The sequence below is a fragment of the Chaetura pelagica genome, unplaced genomic scaffold (assembly GCF_000747805.2).
Source record: "Chaetura pelagica isolate M959 unplaced genomic scaffold, ChaPel_1.0 scaffold215, whole genome shotgun sequence".
NCBI lineage: Eukaryota > Metazoa > Chordata > Aves > Apodiformes > Apodidae > Chaetura > Chaetura pelagica.
In genome coordinates, this window is record NW_009953206.1 from 502,674 (window position 1) to 507,878 (window position 5,205).

Sequence of the window (5,205 nt, forward strand, 5' to 3'; positions counted from 1 at the left end):
CATTCCTGCCTTTTATTTTTAAGCATACCAGGCAATTAACCTTGCCAGGTATTTCTGCCTCACTACTATGGTATCTGCAGTTATGTGCTGCAGTCTCGACCTGGATTCTTGATCTGGAGCAGCTGTAGTACCTTCAGGTGCTGCCACATGCCTTCAGTGTTAGCAGTAATTAGCAGTTAGCAGGTGGGACACTTCTTTTGTCCCCAGATGTAAACACTAATTGCTTATGCTAAGAAATGGTGCAAGACCAGAATCTGTGAACTCTTTTTCAAGAGCTACTCTTCTTACCCACTGGCACTGGTCTTTGTCTTGCAGCTTTTGGCTGCTTTTCTCCTCAGTATTGCTCTTTTGAACCCAGTTTGTTTACTGAATGCTCAGTCCTGTAGGCAGATGCTCTGCCAGCACCAGTTAAAAGTTCCTGTTCACTTTGTAGTAGCATTTACAGGGAATTAATACCAGAAACAAATAATGGATATACATCCGAGAGGTGAACATTACATAGTTTTGTAACCACAGCAAGCACTGCCAAAACAGGGGGGACAAGATCCCCTTGGCAAAGAATACCAGCTGTCAAGCTGTAGTCTTACATAATTTTGCCTCAGGAATATCCTGTTTGTGTTTCTTTTGGTAGTATTTGGTGATAGGATGAAAATAAAGCCAAAAGGTGGAATTCAAGATTGGATCTATTTCCTGCAGTACAGGTTGTTTTGGCCCTATAGGTGGCCTTGAAAGAGAAAGTAAGTGGGATGAAGTTGATTTAAAGAGCTGCTGTTCTGTTCTTGCCCATCTTGCTTGTTGAAGGAAACCTGGAAAGTTGTGGAAACTGAGGGATTTCCCAGCAAATTGCCTGTCCTTTTAAAGCAGATTTTTAGGTACAGTTTTGATACAACAAGCCACAAAATGTTGTGGGTTTGTTGTTGTTTTTTTTTTAAAAAACTACTATTTGTGACAAGTCATGTATAGAAAGGCATCACCAATGACCTAAAACTCCTGGGGAGTTCGTACAAAGGCCCTCCTGGGGTGCAAGGTGAGGAGCAGGTGGAGCTCTGGAAGTGTCTGTTGTGTGTCTGCTCATGGTGCATTGGTTGAAAGGCACTAAATGTCTGTACCGTGTGAAATCTTCGACTTGAACTTGATCTGAGAGTGCTGCTTGTTAGTTCATAACCACATCCTGGGCTCACACACATCTCCAGCTTCAGAGTTGTATGTAGACCAGGAAATGGGTTTGTGTTTTGGGGTTGTTTTTTTTCCTCTTTCCATAGTTAAGAGGTCAAGTTCAAGTTCTGTTATCCCACCGTGGGCTTGCACCAGAATGCCCTCTCCACCCAGAAGTGAAAAAGACCAGTAAGGAACTGCTCCTTTTTCAAGTCAGTGTTGAATTAAAGTCTCTAGGTCAAATTCAGTCCTTGGCCTTAAACCACAGCTGCAGTTTGGTCTCCTACATGTTTTTTGATGGACAGCAAATGAAAACCTTCTTGCACAAAGCCATTTCCTAATCTGTCTTTTCAATAATATTTCATTTAACCTTCAAAATGATAAGTTTTGGTTTATATTCAGGGGTATGATTTATATTTGCTTGCAAATTCTGTATAGCTTGAAGAGGGCCTGGTCTTTTATTTGACTATTCTCTTGTCTTCCAGATTGAATAACATTTATATTTTGACTAGATAACAGCTCCAGCAGCAATAAATTTCCTGTTGTCACACTATCTTTTTTCCTTAAGCATTTCTAGCTGAGCAGTTGGCCTTGTTAGGAGATTTTAGTTAATGTTATCAATTAGTGGCTTTCCTTAGCACTGGGGTCTGTTAGCTTGGTTCATTACAAACATTTTCAAACATTTTTGATAAATTGGAGTGTTTTATGTTGAAGAACTTCTGTCCTCCTCCTCTTCTGCAATGAAGTACTGATTTTTTTAAAAGGTTGTCTCTTTGTTTGGATTTTTTTTAGCTAAATGAGGGTATTATTGTAGTCTCTCCCAAAGCATGTGCTGTGTTCCTGCTTCACTTCCTGAGAAATTAATGAAGGGAATATTTTAAGTATTATCATATTTGTTATATAGAGCCATAATTTCTTTTTCCCTAAACTGGCTTTTTAATTTTCTTTAATTTTACTTGACTGCTGATTAGGATACTGCATTTGAAACACTTCTTTCTGTTCCCAGAAACAGTTCAGAACATCAAAAGGTGATGCATTTCTCAAAGGCAAACCAGGTCTCATATTTGGAAGTGACTCAGGTTCTTTCAGTCTCATTCACATTAAACTGGTTTTGCATAATAGCACTTCAGTGACTTTTTAAACACTTTTCCCTATTTCCTTATTTTGCTGAGCAAGGGTGCCAAAAGAAAAAAGTCCTTGGGTGCAAGTTCTTGTTCTCACTCTTGCATCTCCCCCCCCACACCACCAAGGGCTTTTAAGTGTAAAAGACTAAGTTGCAGAGTTGTAGCAACTCGTGTTGCCTGTTGTAAGTCGTTTTCCCAAGCCAGTTAAATGCAAACATACTCTTCATGTGAATAGATCACTTTGAAAAAGAGAGTTGTTACCTGAGTGCTGAGTAGCCCTGTCTTGGCTCAGACCTAAGGTGAGCTTGTTGGATATTTGTTTCTTTCCAGAAATAATGTCTTCAGTCTGTTTTAAATTGATGGACTCTGCCTTCCTGTGGGCAGGTCTGTGCTGGGTGTTGCTGAGGGACAGAAACTAGGAAGTCTCCTTTTAGAGGGGCCTAAGCCACGTTACAGCTTGGACCCTGAGACAATTTGGGGGAGAGAAATCAGCTCACTTGACCCTTGGAAAATCTGCCTGGCTGAAGGTTAGTTCTCTGCCTCTTTGTGCTACTTCCCTGGGTACCACTTTATGTAGGTGCCCCTGGAGCAGTACTCCACAGGGCTGGGAAGAGAACAACTGAGACCCATGATTGCAGCGTGGGAAGCAGGCTGCTGGCAATTATTCTCTTTTCACTTTCAGTCATTTTAGTTCAAACCCAACAAGGAAGAGACCAGTTCTCTGATCTGATGGTAGAACACTGTACTAATTAAAATGAACAAAAATTCCCAAGACTTTAAATGCTTGAAGGTGTCGCTGACACCAAAACTAAACCAAGCTATAGACATCAATCTGGTCTATCTGGCAGCCTTGGCAGAAAAGCTGTTGGCATAATACCCTTTAAAAAACAAACCAAAAAAAAGCCACCACCTCCTTTTCCTCACTGATATTACATTATTTCTCAATATGTTACTTTTATCTCCAGGCTTTTCTCTGAAGTACATAGAACTGCAACAAGGAAGGGGTGGAAATGCCATCTCTAGGCATGTGTTGGATCTGTTGGGGGAGGGCTGTGCTTGCAGGGCAAGTTGAAAACTTGGTGTAGACACGTGTCCTGGTGTGTAGTGAGCCTTGATGATCAACCTGGACTTAATTTGCTGCTAGTTACAGCACATTCCTCATTGGAATATATCTGAAGTTAACCTGAGCAAAAAAAAAAAAGTAGGGTAAGGCAGTTGAAACAAATGACTTGTGTTCTTGGGAGTCTTCTCCACCTGAGGAGCAGGTCAGACCCCTGCAGCCCTGCCCTCTTGCTACAGCTGCATGAGAGGGAAGCTGTTCTCCTTCATGGTGACTGGGGGTCGTGTGGTGGCAAAACCGAGAGGTGCTGTGTAGGAAAAGGAAAGAGAACCTCAGGGAGACTTCTCTTCATGAGGCTGACTTGCATCTGCTTGAATCATGTGCTCCTCTCAGCATGTGTCCTGTCCCTATAAACAGCTGGAGCACTTGAAGATGTTCCTTCTGAATTTCACTGAGCAGTGGCCGTGGCCCATCAGCAGGTGACTTTTGAGCTGCCCTGCTGCAGAGAAGGCATGTGACAAGCAGCCCTGTCTTCAAGCAGCAAGTCTTCATTCTTAGGGCAAGGCTCTCTGATCTTTTTCATGTTTAGGCTTCTGCAAGAACAAAATTCCCCTATAAAAACCAAGGCAAGTGACAGCTAAATCCACTGCAGAAGAGGTTTCTCAGCTCCTTAAAAACTGGGAGTAAGGGGGCGGGGGGGCTGGGTGATAGATCATTCTCTCTAGTTGATCCCATTCTGACAGTGCTCATTACATCACATTTGAGCACTCACTCGACCATATGGAAAAGGGGGAACTCTGTCTAGGACCACTGCTGGGGAAAGTCTCCAATGATGTGTGTGCCTTGACCCCAGGCAGTTCTCCCATTCTTCCTTTGTTAAACAAGTGATTTGTTGAATGCCAGTGACCCCTTAGTAAGTCTCCTGCTGGGGCTGGGAGTGACACAGAATTGTCAATAATAATATCTGGTGGGGTCTACCATGAGACAGTTTTTAACATTTAGGTCAAAGTCATCCCTAGGATTTAATATAGTGAGGCTGATTAGGAGATGAATTAATCACACAGTTATCAATGCATGGTCACTATTAATATTTGGAAATAGCAGAAGCAGAGGAGCTGATGCCTTGGCTAGTTCTAGAATCCTGCATTCTTGACTCCTGGTGCTGCAAATAGCAAGGAAAATTCTGGAGAAGTGTGACATGGAGAGAAAAACAGCTTTTAGAGGGAGAAGGGCAAGACCTGAGAAGCCACAGAAACTAGGAATGGTGGTAAAGAAATGAGGTTGCAGTGTTTGTGCCCTGTTCTGTCATTGTGAGATCTGAATGGAAAACTCTGACTATTAATCTTTATCATTATTAATAAAATAGAATCAAGGTTCTTCCAATCCTACAGGATCACTTCCATGTTTGCAGGCAGGTGTATGGCCTCATTCTTCTCCATCTCTAGTATCTCATTTCTCTAGGGCAGGATTTATCATCCAGCAAAGATGCAGCTTATCTAACAGCTGCTTCCAAACAGGGCTTTGGAAAGGACCACAGCTTGGGTGTCTTCTGCAATCACTTCCTGTCTCTACAGCACAAGTATTTCAGAATAAACATGCTGGGAAATATTTGCACTGTGCTATAAACAGGGTGCATGTTGTTTACCTGAAGCAAATAACTGCCCAGCACTTGTATAATAAAATAGTCAAGAAAAGGGAAATTTTAATCTGTTAAGTTTCATAAACGATTATTCTTGATCAACTGGTTTGACAATAAATCTCTTTTTCAGCAAATATAGCTGGGATGGTTCCAGTAAATATTTTGTAGCTGTTTTATCATAGAATCATAGAATGGTTTGATTTCCATTCAAAATTAGTCTCTTTCCC